The 17,792-nt window shown below is 53.0% G+C and overlaps 1 protein-coding gene across 1 annotated transcript in view; it reads right to left on the reverse strand.

The window, feature by feature from the left end:
• BANF2 (BANF family member 2) overlaps positions 1-16,698 on the reverse strand; it is a 31,723-nt gene extending 15,025 nt beyond the window's left edge. The window contains exon 1 of the mRNA XM_082361520.1: positions 16,583-16,698. The gene's annotated coding sequence lies outside the window, so the exon portion shown is untranslated. The remainder of the gene's footprint in view (positions 1-16,582) is intronic.
• Between the last annotated feature and the right edge of the window lie 1,094 nt (positions 16,699-17,792).

A 17,792-nucleotide genomic window follows, 5' to 3' on the forward strand; every position in this document is an offset into this window, starting at 1 on the left:
ATTGGTCTTTGTGAGGAGGTGATCACAAATTTATCCGCCCCGTTAGATAAATGGGGTGGTGGGGGGGACTCTGATACCAGACAAATGGGCATGTGGGGCTTGGGATGCCGTTTCCAGCAGGGACATAATATGGGAATTCGAAAGGTGATGTCGCTCAACACCCATTAGCAGGAAGCAAAGTCATTATTCTCTGAAAACCGTGGGAGATGACACGAAATGTAACCCCAGTGAGGAAGACACCGAAGTGGACCGTACAGGAATATAATTAGAATACTATTGTTTTCCTGAAATGGAAATGGAAACGTGATATATTTCTAAATATACCATTTTATACAATATGTGACTTTAAATGTGTGTAATTAAATTATAAAATCAAATAGTATATGTAGACTATTTTATCTATATCCCTGAGAGTTTATATATTCAAAGAGCCAAAAAACATTTTGAGCAAACGAAAGATTATCTTATTTTCGTGTTTGCTTTCTATTCAGGCATTTATGATATTGCCTTCCCCAGGAAACTACGGTATATTTAATACTTAGACTTTGTGTTTTGCCCTCACCCTTTATTGGGGTAGTAATAGGGGGTACAGGGGAGCATTCTGCTGCTTACATCTTGTTCTATAAAATGTCCCACAAGATACATCTTTTGGAATTTAATGTGAAGAAAAAAGTATACCTTTCAAAATTGGCATATTTCTACCTTTATGACAGAAAGGACTTGCAAACATCCTATTTCCCTTTTTACTAGGAATCTTTGAGCTAAATTTGACAACCGTATAGAGAAACTAGCGTGGATTAAAACCTCCCTCCCTTCCTAGTTATCATGTTTGCTTCTTTAACTCAATGTCTTCATTTTCTCTTTCTCCCTTTATTTTAAAACTTAAATTCATGTATTCAAAGTCCTCACACCCTTGATTAAAAAGTTGCCCAATGCCTGAAAGCTATGGAGAATATAAATAGTTCCTAAACTAAGCAGATTTATGGGAAAATTCAGGATCCTTTCCTGTGTCCTCAAAACACGGTAGCTGTGTAGCACCAAGAGAGCGAGGGTGAGAGTGACCTCAGGATGGTCTCCGCGGAGGCCCTGGGCCTCCAGTGAGAGGATGGATGGACGTTTGCAGTCAAGTGCACTCAACTCAGTTCTGATGGACTTGGACCAGGAGGGAGTGAGGATACTACCCACTTCTCACCCATCAGGATCCAAGGATACGTTGTCTGTCAAATACCACCCCAGGCTCTTGGTAACTCTGCCCCACTTCTCAGAGCAAGTCTTCTCCCTTCAGATGACCGGGTCTGGCCCTTCCACCTCGGAAGGGTGGTGGTGTTCCCGTGGCGTTGAGGTCTGACTCCTTCCCCCTTAATCCACTGAGGGTCCGAGGAGCCACTGTAAGTTCGCCTCCCTTTTAGGATGGAAGTTCATGGGCTCAAGACCAGGGCTCCATTTTGTTCAGTCAATTCAAGAATTACTCTTCAGGCCACACCATACTCACCACAATGGCCTGGGGCTGGCTGGCGTGGGACCTCCCCCTCACCTTCTCAGGCCACATCCTGGCGCACCCATGAATGCCTCTCTGCGAGGAGTGCTCGGCTGGGGGGACCCAAGCCTGTGGGCGGCCATCCGTGCCACCCCCGGGGCGAGGGGCAAGCATCACGGGGAAAAGCAGATCTGAGAGATGGCAGGCCCAGCAACACAGATGGGCCCAAGAAGTGCCCAAGCTAGGGAGTCAGAAATAAGAGGGTGGGATCATCTGCCCCTTCGCTTACTAGCTAGGAGAGCTCAAGAGGATTCCTGAACTGAAGACTTAGTCTCCTCATCTGTAAAGTGGGCATAATGAGTGACCCCAGGATGACTGTTCAGATCAAACAAGAATGTCGACTCCTAGTGCACAGTCGGGGAGAGAGTAAGCCCCACTCCAGGTGAGCTGACTCATTGGGGTTGTGTTTAATCATTATTCCTCAAGCCGACTCTCTGTGGGTATAGGATCAAGTTGGTGTCTGTTGTTTCTAAGCACTATCATCTTCTAAAACATGAGCTTGCTGCATCCTTCACATGCCATGGGAAGACGCTTTTGGCATCCAGCTCTGTAAGAGACGTCAGCTGTCTACCCCTGCTCAGTGCGTGCTCCTTCTGCTTCAGGGACCATCACCTCCACTTCCCTTTGGTGACCTCTCTTCCCCAAACCTCAGTCTTTGTCTTCCCAACACCCTGGCTCCAGGGGGCAACCATACACAGGCCTGGCCAATGAAACTAGCGGATCACTTTGGTCTCAGTGATTGGTTCAGAAATGGGTGCATTCCCTAGCCCAGGCCAAGTCTAGGATGTCTTTCTCTGCAAGGATTACTCAGCTGGTAGAATGTGAGACCAGAACTGCTGTAACCATCTTTGCCATCACCTGCTCCCAAGAGCCTGCCTAAGATGGAAAACAACATATAGGAAAGCCAGATCTGAGATACGGAAAGAGAGAGGTTCCCCAGTAATCATTTGCAGGCCTGGATCTAGCCACGCCTGAAGGCATCTACCCCTAGACTTTTCAATTACGTCAGGCAATATTTTCTACTTCTGTTTAATCAGTTTAAGTTGAGATTGTGCTATTTGTAACAAAGAGTCCTAACTAATATACCCCCAATGTTCATTCCTTCACTCACTCATTCAACATTTGAGGTGGTGCACCTACTATATGCTAGGTACTATTCTAGGCACAAAAGCATCTTCACTCTGCCCAGAGACCCGGGGCGGGATCAGTTCCATGGTTTAGGCATCAGGGATGGAAAAATCAATTTTCAATGACCATTAATGTTCATCATTCAAAAATAAAGGTAATATTTGCTTTCCTTGCCCTTAGTTCCAGTTCTACAATGGCAAACAAGATCTTTGGTGGCTGTCTTACACATGGCCTTTTTTATTTATTTTTTTTTTAAAGATTGATTGATTGATTGCTATGTTGGGTCTTCGTTTCTGTGCGAGGGCTTTCTCTAGTTGCGGCAAGCGGAGGCCACTCTTCATCGTGATGCGCGGGCCTCTCACTGTCGCAGCCTCTCTTGTTGCGGAGCACGGGCTCCAGACGCGCAGGCTCAGTAATTGCGGCTCACGGGCCTAGTTGCTCCGCGGCATGTGGGATCTTCCCGGACCAGGGCTCGAACCCGTGTCCCCTGCATGGGCAGGCAGACTCCCAACCACTGCGCCACCAGGGAAGCCCCCACATGGCCTTTTAATTATAGCTCTTTCTCTAGATGGGTCTACAAGTGATGAATACCCTAAAAAAATTAAATGATTCTGCAGCTCTTTACTGAGCACCATCTATTTGCAAGGCACTGAGCTGTCTATGAACCTGTAGGACAAGTCCTGCTGTGGGTGCCTTGCCCAGAGAAAATTTAACAAGGTGAACTCAGCTATGCGGGAGGACATGCCTAGAGTCAAGAGGTCCCCTCTTCAGGGAACTAGAAAGGAGAGGGAGGGTTGGCTTCACGGATTCCAGACTCCACTCAAAGCGCAATCTGGGTCTGAAGGCCTCGGCTAGACCCCTACTGGGTGTGCTGGTTGGGCACAGGAGACCTGAGTCTGATCCCAGCTCTGCCCACGACCAGGAGTGTGACCTTGGGCGAGAAGCTTTTGTTTCATATTTATAAAATCAGAACGTTGGGTTCACTGGAACTCATCATTCTGGTCCCTCCCAAAATCATGTGTCTTTGTTAATTTATAGTCTGTAGATGGTGCAGACTTCACGCACATCCCCGATCCCTATTCTGCCATTTTCAAATCCAGAATCCAAAAAGCTCTGGAAACCAGAAGATTTTTTTTTGTTTTTGAAACTTCTTTGGCAGCAAAACCTAGTCTGAACTGACATGAGGCTATTTATAGTCTTTATTATCCCACTTAGTGTGAATATTTATACATTTTACCACAGGCATATTAATGGCTTTGTTTACAGGGTGCCGAGCCAGACTCTGCTGGGAATGGTCTCGGATGCACAGAATAGGCACCACATTGCTTTTCTAAAATCCAAAAAAATCTGAGTCCCCCAGAACTTGTAGCCCCAGCGGTTCTGAGTAAGGCTTTATAGACCTGAGCTGAGATCGCAGCCTGCAACTGAGACCACCTGCAACGGTCCCCTGAAGAAGCCACAGCTTCTCCAGCTGTCACCTCTCCTGTCTCATGATTCTCAGTCTCCTAACCCCCTTTCCCTAAATATAATTGCCCTGTCTCTAAAATCCTGTCTCTGCTGGATAGCCTTTGTCCGGGTGGTGGTTCTAGCTGAGACTGTTCCTGGTTGCATTTTTCTTTCATGAAAGTATTTCCTCTTCTTTGGGGCCCTGTTCTCTGCAAAGGATCCAGGGCTGATCTAATAAAATACGTCACCTAAGGAACGGATGAGTGTATTAGCTACCCTCCATGGACATCTGCTTTTGTAACAGATATTTTTTTCCTCACTTTTTATTTTCAATTGTGGTAAACATATACGTAACGTAAAATTTACCATCTTAGCCATTTTAAAAGTGTACAGTTCAGTAGAGTTAAGTATATTCACCTTGTTGTGTGATCCATTCCCAGAACTTTTTCGTACTGGAGTTAAACAACAGCTCCCCCGGCCCCTGGCAACCACCATGCTACTTTCTGTCTCTACGAATGTGACTCCTCTAGGGACCTCATATGAGTGGAATCGTACAGTATTTGTCTATTCGTGACTGGCTTATTTCACTTAGCATACTGTCCTTACGGTTCATCTATATTGCATCAAGTGTTAGAATTTTAAGGCTGAATAATAATATCCCATTTTATGCACAGACCACATTTTATCATTATTCACCCATTGATGGACATTTGGGTTGCTTCCACCTTTTAGCTATTGTGGATAATTCTGCTATGAACATGGGTGTGCTGTAACAGATCAATTTTGTTTACCTCTTGATTTATACCCCCTTTTGGGTAGAGCTTTAGATTCCTCCTCTCTCTGCCATTATAGCCCCAGAGACAAGGAGAAGGAGCTTCCCCAGAAGAAAGAAAGAAGAGACAATCTACCTTTTCTGCCGCAGATTCTAGAAAGAGGAAGGAGAAAGCTCACCCCATTACCCACAAGAGAGAACAGGTTGTTTGGGAAGCAGGTAATAGGGGCAGGGAGCTCCCTCTCTGGGACAAAAATCCCATAGTGGGCAGACACGTAAGATTCCAGAGGGAAAGTTCTGGCACCCTGGCCAGGCCCTGAGAATGGTGCATGAGACCCAGTGGCCTGCTTCACTGGGCTTATCAAGAGATGACAAGAACAGGCTGCTTCCAAGGTGTTTGGGTCAGTGGTGCAGCGGCCGTGAGCAACTGCTGGATACATGAGCCTGAGCACCAGGCAGAAGATGCTTTAAGGGCTGATGGATGAGCCAGAGTCTGGCATCTGGATGAAGCGGTCCCAGGAATGGGGACCTTACAACCAGGGCAATGGCCGAGCCATAGACTCCAGCACCTGGTGCCAAAATATCCCTACAAGACCAGAAGGGGCTGATGACCCCCAGAGCAGCCACTGCTTCAGGGGTCAGGCCATCATCCTGCAGACACCACGAGTTCTCAAAGCCCTGACCCCCCCTCCCCGCCCCTCCTTAAAGACGCATAAGCATCGCTGCCCAGCCCCACAGCCAGAGAACTCCTTAGGGAGGCTGGGGAGGGGGAGAGCGGTTGCTAAGGAGACCATCTCCCAAAAGAGACTCTTTAAATCGGCCTGGATAGCTGACTGCTCACACTGAAAGGACACAGCGTGAAACTGAAGACAGAGCGCGTACTAGGTGCGGTTGGCACACGCCCAGGTCCCCTGGACCAGCCGGAGCACCTATGGCCCGGCTGCTAAAAGTACTGCCACCCACACTCCCACACTCAGCGGCGGCTCTCTCGGCCCTGCAGTGGAAGCGGCCACCCGTGGAGGCGCCTGTGACCCTGACACTGAGTACAAAGCCCGGTGCCCTCATCTGGGGCGGGACCCGCTTTCTAGCACCATTGCTGCTCCCCGGCTCCTGTGAGATCCAGCGGGCGGGGCCCCCAGTGGCAACAGCTTTGCTCGCTCCTCCCCCTCCTGCTCCCTTCCCCCCTCCCCCTCTCCGGGCCACGTGCACCTGCATCCTGGTCTCAGGTCTGCTTGCCGGAACTGACCGGCTAGCCTATGTTTGCCTGGACCCCACTGCGAAAGAACAAAGAAGTGCATTTTCCTTGCACGTGTGTGTGCAGCGCGAGTGCATTTGTGACCGACTCCACTGCACGGTTAACGATGCTTTATGGTAACAGCGATTCAATTGAGGGGGGGGGTGGTTACAGGCCCTGGGGTGAAGCCCCCGGAGGCCCAATCCGGGGTCGGGTGACCCTTCTCCTCTCCCCTTGGCCTGCAGGGCCGGCTGGATGGTCGCTGGGCTGATTTCTAACCCAAACCTCCTGTGAGGGTTTGTTCTTCCAGACTAGGGTGGCCAGGTTTAGGAAATAAAAATACAAGATGCCCAGTTAAATTTGTATTTCAGATAAACAAATAACTTGTTAATGTTAAGTCCGACCCAGGTATTTCACAAGGCATACTTACTCTAAAGAAGTTATTTGTAGTTTATCCGAAATTCAGTTTCTGCCGGGCACCCTGCATTTCTCCCGGCAGCTCTCGCCCCACCTCCGACTCAGCAGAAGCCCCTAGATCCGCCCACACTCTGGACCCTGGGCTGCCCGGTGAGCTGCAGGGTCAGAAATTCTTCCTGTTGGGATTTCTCTCCTGGCTTGGCCCCTTTCAGGCCATCCCTTCTGCCTCCCTCTCTGGATATGAAAGCCACAGACCCACGGAGCTAGAGGGGAAACAGCCTGATAACACACGGCCGGCCGGGAGATCATTGCTGTAGGGCAGCACATCACTCACAAGTCGCCTCGGAGGCAAACACTAGTTTGGATTCAGCGTGTCCTGCTCCTCTGGATGGACCGTCTTTGCCGGCTGGGCTCACCCTGGGGCAAGAACAGAACGTCCACTGCGGGGAAGTGAGGGGAACGCAATCAAGGGCCTCACGTTTGCAGGGTACCGACCGCCTCTCCCTGTCCGTGGCTGTGGTCACACTTAATCCTCAGACTTAACTGGGCAGCAGTGGGGAATTGTTCCCATTCTGAGTGATGGGGAAACCGAGGCCCGGAGAGGCAGAGAGGGTCACGCAGCCAGTAGAGGGCAGGGATGGATGTGAGCTGAGGTCTGCGGGGCTCCTGCCTCTCCCAGGTCGGAATTCGAAGAATCAGAACAACGAGGGCGGTTTTCTCAGAGGCCGTCCCCGCCCGCCCACGTCCCCTTGGGCGGGGCTCGCGGTTCCCACCGCAGGGACCTGCAGGTGGATAAGCACCCAGTCCCTGCACAGCTCGGGTGGGGACCCGCAGGTGGATGGCCCCAGGCGGCGACCTGCTCTGAGCACCCCACCGCCGTCCCTTCGCTGCCTCCCTTCCCCCTGCCCCCCTGGTGTGACCCGGATCCCCTGGCAAATTACTTCTTGCACTCAAATCAGATTCTCAGGGTCGGTGACTGGGAAATCCAGCCCGAGAGAGCAGTTAGCGCTGGTCCGGCTTCCAGGGCCATGGGAAGCTCTTCTTGTGTATCATCTCGTTTAATCTCCCCGGCAGCGCGAGGGAGCGGGGTCTACGATGGCCCCCTTTACAGATATGACACATTAACTGGCCTGGGGCATCACCAGGCCTCAAACCCGACTGTGCTTGGACTAACATCTGGTTCCCAAACACTGAGTCGTCAAGAAAGTCTTCCGCTGGATTTCTGGACAATCACGTTCTCTCCTCCCAGCTCTGGACTGAATTCCTCTGCTCTGGTGCAGATACGAGCAAGGGCTGCAGCTGCCGGCCATTGTACAGGAGGAAACCTGCTATCGTGCCGCATTTTAAGCCGTATGTTCAGTCCATTCTAAGACATGCAAGGCCTGTACGTATGTGTCTTCTACTTGCTCTTTGGCAAGATTCCAAGATTCTAGTCCAAGTTCTAGTCCAAGACTCCACTTTCCTTTATCCCTTTGCTCTCACACTTGTGTGCCTGCCCTTGTCTGGGTCCTCAGCGCAGCAGGTCCAGTACCTTCTAAGTGCTGTGAGAATAGGCGTCTATGCACCTGTGAGTCTCAGCTCAGAAAGCAGCTCTGAGTGACTTGCCCCATCTTCCCAAATGCAAAGTCCTACTTAAGACTCAGAGTCTTGTTAGCTCTGGCTTCAGAGAGGAGGTCTCAGCCAGAGTTCTGTTCTCTTTCTGATTTGTCTGCTTTCAAAAGCCAGGTTCTCGAGGCCATAAAGAAAGGTTTCCCCAAAAATTGCCATTGGTTTCACTCATTACATTATCATCTGAGCAGAACACGAACTATGTGTTTTGTAAAGAGGACCCTTGCAGAGACTATACGGAGGAGTTGCAGTTATTTCTGGAGACCTTTGGGTGTTCTGTAGCCATCACAAGATAAGCCTGCCCGTTTGTAAACACGCTCCTGGACCCAGAGCATAACTACATTCCTTCCGGGGAAGAGATGTGATATGCCCCCACTAAGCATCAGTCTCCACCCTGGATTGTCAGGGAAGAGTTTAGGCTGGAAGGGATCTCAGTTTCAATGGCCTTTGTTGAAAACACACCATTTTGAGCCTCTGTTCAAAGTTCACATTAGGGGTTACAAACGCAAAAGCCAGAGGATCCAGGCAAGTGAACAAAATAAATCCGTGAGCAAAGACAGTGCAAGGGCAATGGTTAGTGTGGAGTAGCATTTGGGGTTCATCAAGGCGGCCACAGGGGGTGCGGATGTGGCCGTCTCGGGCCCCACACCCCACCTTAATGAGGTAGCCCCTCTCAGGGGTGTGGGTCCCAGGTGGCCAGATCTTGTGAGTTATTTCGAGAGACACCAACATTTTTTATTTTTATTTTTTTTTAACTTTTAAAAAAATTTTATTTATTTATTTATTTATTTATTTATTTATTTATTTATTTATGGCTGTGTTGGGTCTTCGTTTCTGTGCGTGGGCTTTCTCTAGTTGCGGCGAGCGGGGGCCACTCTTCATCGCGGTGCGTGGGCCTCTCACTGTCGCAGCCTCTCTTGTTGCGGAGCACAAGCTCCAGACGCACAGGCTCAGTAGTTGTGGCTCACAGGCCTAGTTGCTCCGTGGCATATGGGATCCTCCCAGACCAGGGCTCGAACCCGTGTCCCCTGCATCGGCAGGCAGACTCTCAACCACTGCGCCACCAGGGAAGCCCTTAAACTTTTTTAAAAAATTAATTTATTCATTTGGTTGCGCCAGGAGTTAGTTGCAGCTCGCCAGCTCCTTAGTTGTGGCACATGTGCTCCTCAGTTGTGGCATGCGAACTCTTAGTTGCGGTGTGCATGTGGGATCTAGTTCCCTGACCAGGGATCGAACCTGGGCTCTCCTGCGTTGGGAGTGCAGAGTCTTAACCACTGCACCACCAGGGAAGCCGCACAAAAGTTTTGATTTCTATATGCAAGTTCCCAATTTTTAAATGTTGGGCAGAAATTCAAATACCTGAAACACAGTGTGGACCCAACAAAACCAAGCCACGCCACCAGTTTGCCTCTCCTACTATAGACTCTCCTTCCAGAAAAACGCCCCACCTGCACATATAAATAAAATTTGACATCTGTTTTTGGGGGTTGTGGACCAGCGCCCCAGATTAGGAACCTCTGCTGCCACTCTCATCTCTTACAAGAGGGGTTCTCATCTTCATCCTCGGACACGGTTTCCTGGGGACGTGGTTTGACCTTCCCCACGAAGTGTATCTACAAGCAGGTAACCACCATTCCCGCCTCTGCTCCCATCCCCCACTCAGTGGCCAGACAGTCCCAGCATCTCCCCTTCAGTCCCCACTGGGACTTTCAACTGTCAAAGCATCTGCTGGTGAAGGCTTGACTTCCTGTGTGTGCAAACCCGGCCCAAAATGCCAAGGTGTGGACTCCAGTCCCTTCCCTCTGGGTGGCCTTGAGTGCTGATGGCCGAAGTCCACCAAGCCACGCTTGGCGCTGGCTCTGCTCTCAAGGGTTAGGTACACACACCTCACTCTGCTCACGACATCTGCTTCTCCGCCTGGCCTTCGGATAGAGTCACCTCGAAGTGACCAGGGACACATATGCCACACACCCCCTGTCCCATATGGAGAAGCCCTTTGCACCTCTCTGGGCTCCGAGCCACCGCTGTCTGCTCACGGATGCTGCTTCTTTCTGAGTGGCAGTGTAGGGGCCGGAGGGAGCCGCGCAGAGGCATTGGCTGGACACAGTCTGATTTTAGCTTTGCCCCTTAGCAGCCGGGCACCTGGCCCTGATCCCACCTCTCCATTCCCGCGGCCACTTCAGGAGCCTTTGCTACAGGCTTATTTAATCCTCCTAACAGAGCCATGAGGCAGGAATGCGTTTTAGCTCTATTTAACAGATGAAGAAACTGAGGCTTAGAGAGGTTAATAACAGAGCCAAGATGGTGAACTCAGCAAGGAGAAGAGCCTGAATCCTCCGTGTGTAGCTAATACTTGTGAGTCCCACCGACTAACCGACAGCCGCTTTGTCTTTATGAATGCGGGTCTTGGAGTGGCTGAGAAGTGCCCAGACCAGGTCCTCAAACACGATGTTGTTATATCCGTCATGCACGTCAGCTCGCTGCGGCCCTGACGCACAACCTCTGTCTGGATTTAGAGTGCGTGCTTGGTTCCAGGAACACGACCTTCCTTCTGGCCCCTCCTGCCTGACGGGCTTGGCACCCCTGGCTGTTGCTGGCTCTTCCATGTCTGTGCAGGCATCGAGCCTCTTCAACCTCACAATGCGGGCACCTTGCCTGTCAGGAGGCCGCGATTTCCTAAGCGCAGACCCACGCGCTTCCTGCACTTTCCATAGTCCCTTCAGGTCTGGGCAGCCCTCTGGGCGCCGGCAGCCCCTCACAGGGCCTTTGTGCGGGAATGTCTAAGAGAAAAGAGAACACCTTCCAGAGGAAGGAAAACCACCAGGGCTGGGACAGGGCCCCCTGAGGCACAAGGTGATGCGTCTATGCAGCGTCACATAGGTCACTGTAGCAGCAGGTGGGGCTCAGCCTGAAACTGAAGAGCTGCATGACCTTGTCCAAGTCGCTTCCCTTTCTTGGTTGCTTCGTCCATAAAATGAGTGGGGTAGAGTTAGGTTAATAATTTCCCAAAGTGCGCTCAACAGAACAATAGCCTCTAATTTTCCCCCCCAATTCCTGTCAATTCACAGTGTCCGCCAGCTTATTCAAGGCCCTGACATGGCCTAACCCACTGTCTCCTGACCTTCCTGGACCACACGGCCTTTGAAATAACATCAGTTCACATCCCTGGGCCAGGGTTCTGTGGAACATGCCTTGGCTAATTTGCAGGTCTCCTCTGGTGCTAAAGTTCTTCTTTAGCTCAGCAGTCCCTCTGGGTCTGTGCTGGGAGACAGGAGGCCCAGGTAGCCCCCTGGAACTGATAGGGCCCCTGCCCTCTGCTTCCCCCGCCATAATGGAGCACCTGTCTCATGTCGACCGTGCGTTTCCTGACGTCCCAGCAGTTCTTCCTCCTGTCCAGTTTTGCACAGAGAATCCCACCTTTCCTGCCCTCATTCCATGTGACTCACGGGGGCTGGTCTCACCACCTGGCTCCAAGGGCCTACACAGAACCCAGGCCTGGCCATGAGGTAACACATCCTCCTGGCCACAGCGATTGCTTCACTGTGGGCAGGGGACCCCACAAGGCCAACCAGAGAGAACTTTGGCACGTTTGCTGGAAAGTGCAAAGCAGAGGGGCGTCTCTTCCTCACTTTGGAGAGTCTGCCAGCAAGACCCCAGGAGAAAGCAGAGCTGAAGATGGTGACAAATACTTTTCTGGAATCACTGAGGCCCTGGATCCAGCCATTCCTGAAGCCCTTGCATGCTCCCATCAATCCTTTTCCCTTAAACTAGTTTGAGTTTGGTTCTAATCCTGTAACTGAAAGAGCCCCAACCAATTTTGCCAGGGGCATGGGCAGCATCAAATGTTAAATGGGAGGAGGAAGGGTGAAGTGCAGGGGGTTGTTCAGGACGTGGAGTGGGATGGTTCCCCATGATAGTGTGGGTGCAAGCCCGGGTGCCAGGAGAAGGGACAGATCACACGGACCCCAGCAATAGGGCACAAGGCTCAACCCAGTGGAGGGATGCAGTTGTGGTGGTATTTGAGGCTCTGTGGGGCCGAACCTAAACAGAGGGCCAGCGCTGATGGGCTGTGCTCTAAGAGAGCCTTGCGCCAGCATGTGTGGGTGGGGACCCGCAGGCTTGGCGTCTCCTGGGAGCTCGTTAGGAATGCGGAGGCTCAGGCTACACCCCACACTGGATCAGGATCTGCACTTTTTTTTTTTTGGCCACGTGGTGTGGCATGTGGGATCTTATTTCTCCGACCAGGGATTGAACCCGTGCCCCCTGCATTGGGAGCGTAGGGACCGCCACTGGACCACGAGGGAAGTCCCAGGATCTGCATTTTAACAAGATCCCAGGTGGTCTGGTGCACTTTCCAGCCTGAGAAACACCTTGTGGTGACTGTGGCCACATCAGCTGGTCCTCCCTGCATGTACTGCTGCCTCGGCCATCAGCGGTGGACAGTTTCCCCTCCCCTTTTATCTGGGCTGCCCCCTGACTTGCTTGGGCCCAGGAGTGTGCTGGAAGTAGTGTTTCCGTGCCCTGCTTGGCCCTCAAGTGGCCTGGAGGCTCTGCTTCTTCCGGCAGAAGCCAGCTGCCATATAACAAATCTGACTCTAGGCTAACCCTGTGGGGATGCCGCCTGAGGACCTGTGAGCTCCAAACGAGTTGAGGAGGGCCTTCCTTCTCGGGCCGCCTCATCCAGCCCAGCCCCCAGATAAATGCAGCTGAGCACATGACCCTCGCTGATATCACATGGAGCTGAGCCCTGCCCAAGTATCTCACCCACAGAATCAGGAGAAATAACTCATCATTGGTGTTTGAAGCCACTAAGTTTGGAGTCATTTTGTTATTTAGCTGAGGAATGGCTACCGGGCCATCTGCAGGGTGTTCACTCGCTCCAGACCCTGTGCTGAGCACTTGCCACCTGCCAGGCGCTGTTCCAAATGCTGTTCCAGGCACGGGTGGAGGTGCAAGCATAGACAGCACGCCTGCTCTCGCAGGACTGACATTCTCGTCCAGGGAGACAGCAATAGACAGGAGACCACGCAACCACAATGCAGTGGCCTGGATGTTTGTGTCCCCCCAGATTCACAGGTGGAAATCCTAACCCCTGGGGTGATGGTGTTAGGAGGTGGAGCCTTTGGGGGGTGATTAGGGTGGAGCCCTTGTGAATGGGGTGAGTCCCCATATCAAGGGGACTCCAGAGAGCTCTCTCCCTCTCTTTCCACCACGTGAGGATCCGTGAAAAAGTGGCCGTCTGCCATCCGACCCTGCCAGCACCCTGGTCTCAGACGTCCGGCCTCCAGAACGGGGAGCAATACACTTGTGTTGTTTAGAAGGCACCCAGTCGATGGTATTTAGTTCCAGCAGCCTGAACTAAGACACATGATGACTTCAGAGGGATAAGGACCGATTTGGAGTGGGGGTGGGGAAGGTCCCTCTGAGGAGACACACTTGACCTGAGGTCCTGATGTTGAGCCAGAGGAAAGGGGGTGCAGCCAAGGGGCGGGGGATACGTTTGCCTACTTGAGGCATGGGTGGCCGGTCTGTGGGGTGGGGATGAAGTCACAGGAGTTGGCAGGGCTACAGAGGCACCGTCCGTTCAGCGGCCACTGGCCAGACAAGGCTATTATCTTACTCTAAACTTAAACTTACATGAAGGTTAAGTACAATTGAAAATGCAGTTTCTCAGTCCCACGAGCCACATTTCAAGAGCTCAACAGCCACATGTGGCTCGTGGCTACCATATGGGGCAGCGCCGACGGGAACATTTCTGTCAATGCAGAAAGTCCTATTGGGCGACGCTGGCTGTAGAACAAATCAGAAGTAAGCCAGGGTTCAAGGTCAGACTGTGTGCTCTTGGGCTTGGTACTTCATTACATCCCTTGAGGTTCTGGTTTTCCCCAGGATTCAGTGAGGCTCTTCCAGCCCAAGAGCGGGTCCCTATAATCCCCAGCGAGATGCCAAGTGCACAGAGAGCGGAGCTGGGGTCTTGCCCAGAGAACGTGTTCAAGGCCTCATTCACAGTAACTGGCAGCAAAGAGGCTGTTTAGTTGCCTTCTTTGCAACCTCATTTAAGCTGCCAATTTGGGGCTCCCTGATGTGAAAAAGAACAGAGCGTGGCTACTATTTCAGGGCAACTCGCAGAAGGGAAATTGCTACAATTAGCTGAGGCTGATTTCGATTAGCATATTTTCTTCCTTGGCACATAACATCTGTTGGTGTCCTGTCAGAGCGAGACGCACGGGCAGAGAACCAGGAGGGTCCACGGGGAGCCCGATGTCAGCCAGGCCAAAGTCTGGGGGGCGGGGCTAAGACAGCCCCTGAGGGACCGGTCAAGTCGTGGGCAGTCTGTGTTAGGAAGGTGAGGACGAGCAGTGCTTCCTTGCTCGCGCCGGGAGGCCGAAGGTGGAGATGCATGCCCTTCCTGGAGTTAGCGGGACCGCGTTGTTGTTTAGCGTTTGTGACACCTCCGCAAGTTCACCAACCTCTGGGGCAGGTACCTGATCATTCTCATCTGAGAAATGGGGGCGAGGACACCCACCTGATGGGTTAGGGGAGGACTGCATGAAATATTCTCTGTCAACACTTGGCATACAGCAGGTGCTCAGTAAGTGTTAGCCGAAGCATAATTTGATCGGGAAGAGTCTTAGGAAAGGAGGCGAGATGGGCGAAGGGATGTCTGATTCACATCCAGGCTGGTTCCAACCCTGGCGCTGTCATTCCTTCATTCATTCATTCAACAAACATTCATTCTGCGGATTGGCTGTGGCCTTGGACCACACCCTCTTCCAGCCTGGACCCCTGGGGCCCCGCAGGTCCACAGAGCTGATCTCTGTGATTCCTTCAGCTCTCCCCTCCTGACAAAGTTTGCAGCCGCCCTGGGAGGCCTGACCCAGTTGGACTCAAACGTGGAAGATTAGCAAGGTGTTGAGACCCAGATCCTGCGATCTGGGATCCAGAGCAGCCTTTAAAGATCGTTTGGTCCATCTCCCGACTGATCACAAGGGTCGCGTCCCAGCCCTGCTGGCGGAGGCACCTGGCTTGCCTGGACGCTTCCTGTACAGTGGCACAGGCCGTTCTATTTTCAGAGTGCTCTCATGTTGGAGAGCCGGTGTGAACACAGAGTATATATAAATTCTAGGTTAATGCCCCTCTTGAAACACAGTTCTTGGCTTCTGTGTCTATAAGCTTCACCTTCCTGGTGGCAGGAATTAAGAGCAATGGCATAGGTAGCAGGTCTGACACACAGTAGGTGCTTCACATGTGTTCCCTCACACCTCTCCAAATGGGGACTGGCGCAGGGGCCCTCTATCTCTGGCCCCTAGACTGTTCTTCTCGGTCAGTGGACCTGGGTGGAGCCAGTGTTCTCAGCGGACTTGGAGACCACCGACACCAGGGGCTCGCATGTGAGGAGTCGGGGTAGGGGTCAGGCATCCCAAGAAGACGAAGGAGTGATGGTGAAGCCTCAGGGTAAAAGGTTTCTCTGCGCACCCGTCTCGCTTACTGCCTGACACACTCGGGTAAGGCCAGGAGCTGCTCAAAACCGTGGGCCCCAGAACAATACCCTGCGGGCAAGACATGCTGTGGGGACCTGCGGGTGCCCCGTCACAGACGGTGAGAGGCCCGTCTGGACGCCTGAAGCTGATGGACGGACAGGCTGGAGGAGAGCGCAAGGGGGTTGCGGGGAGGCCGGCCCTGCCTCCTGGTGCCTTTGCGTGGGTCCCCCACTGTTGGCCGCAGACCACCCTTGGCCGACTGCTGGAGGCCCGGCTGGGAAGAGCTAGCGTCCTCTCGAGAGGTGGTTTCCATCTCTGCCTCACCCCCACCCCCTTCCTCCGTGTTGCCTGCTCTCTTGGGGTCCTGATCCATCCACCCACTTCCCACCAGCGGCTCAAGTCTCCCTCACTGTCCCGGAAGGGGAGAAAGAGTCCTGACACACCTGAGGGCCATGGGAGTTGATTTAAAAACCGCCAGAGAAGCAGCGTGTACAGAGAGGAAGGGTCCTGGTGTGCGTGTCTGGAGGGGCGGTGGTTTCAGCATCCCTCGTGCCACCAAGGCTCCACCTGCTCACACGGCTGTGAGTGTGTCCTGGGCCCGAGGACGGCCTACGACCTCCCTGGGATCTGTCATCTGAGAGCCTGGCCATCCTCCCCCGGGGCCTCTAACAAGCACACCGCTGACCTTTGCCCAAGGGAGCAGGGCCAGGTGGCAAAGCGGGCCTTGGAGATGATTAGAATATCACTTCCTGCAGCCAGTAACCCCACAGGCAGGGGCTGGAAAAGGGGTGCCTGGGTGGGGTGAGCTGGCTTCCCCAGGAAGGGCCCTGGGCTGGTCCTGGTACAGTCCTGGCCCCCAGACTGGATAATGCTGTTCTGAGTATGAGACCCGAAGGGCTCGGCCCGCCCACCACGGGCTGTCTCTGTGTCCACAGCTCTCGGGAAGCCTGAGTACTCACCGAGGGTGCCTGGAAGGTCGGCGCCGAAGGTCAGCGTGTCTCGGTTGCCTGGCCCCGCAAGTGCAGGCCAGCCCTGGGGGCTCAGCTTATATCTGGGCCCAGGGGCAAGTCAGTCCCCAGATCCTGAATGGACTGCATTGTGATGTCACACCCTGGGGCGGCCCACACACAGCCTGCTGTCCCTGCTGGTGTCAGGGGACACCCCCCCCACCAAGAACTGAACCTTTCTGGGTGCTGTTCTGGGCCAGCACTGCTGGAGAGGCAGTAAGGTGTCTGTCCTGCGAGCCTGGGAGCAGCTTTGAACCCCCCGATGCTGGGGGTCCCGCCCCTGCCTGGCCGGGGTCAACGCAGTTAAAACAAACCCATCTTTTATACAGCTTTCCTTCACAAACTGACTTCCGGGGGTACCTCCAACCCTCTGGGTTCAAACAACCCGCTCCGTTGAGGATCTGTCCCTTGCGGGTGCCGAGTCGTGCTGGCGAGGCACGGCTGATGCTGTCTGTGCCCTGGCTGCCTGCAGCCTCCTGGCTCCACCCCTTCGGTGCACTAGGGAGCTGCCAGAGCTGCCAGCACCTGTGTCTCTTTGCTGGGTGGCTTTTTCCAGCTGCTGGAGCCCACCCTGCCTGGAGGCGGTGCAGCTGCAAGGTCAGGGGTTAAAGTCTCCCCACCTGGTCGCCCTCCTGCTCAGGTGTGGTCATTTGGAGGAGGGCTCTGTACCATCTCTCAGAGGTCCCCTGGGACCGAGCCTCAGTTGCCCGCAGTGGTCACCGCCTTGGTTACACATCCTCTCTTGCTGCCTCTCTCCTGACTCACTTCCCCCCCTCCCCTACCAGAATTTCCTGGGATCAGCCCCCAAGTAAAGGACTTTCCCTTGAATCCTCTTTTCAGGGTCTGCTTTGAGGGGAACCCAAACTAGGACATGGTGAATAAGGAATGGTTTTTGTCCTTGATAAGTTCACATTTAGAGGAGGAAAGACAAAGTGGCTTAGTAAAATCGGGAGTTTCTGGGAATTGCTGGTGAGTGTTGGGTCTCAGGGCAGAGGGAGGTGTTCTGCTGGTGACTCTTTGGAGTGTCATCAAGGACATCTTGAGGAAACACAGGAGCTCAGCTGACACTCTCAGGAGAGGCCAGCGGGAAGAAGGGGCCTCGGCAAGCTGGCCCCAAGGCCTTTTCTTCCACGCTGGAGGCCTGAATGTGGTACCTGCAGGG

The sequence above is a fragment of the Balaenoptera borealis genome (genome assembly GCF_965194805.1).
Source record: "Balaenoptera borealis genome assembly, chromosome: 16".
Taxonomy (NCBI): Eukaryota; Metazoa; Chordata; class Mammalia; order Artiodactyla; family Balaenopteridae; genus Balaenoptera; species Balaenoptera borealis.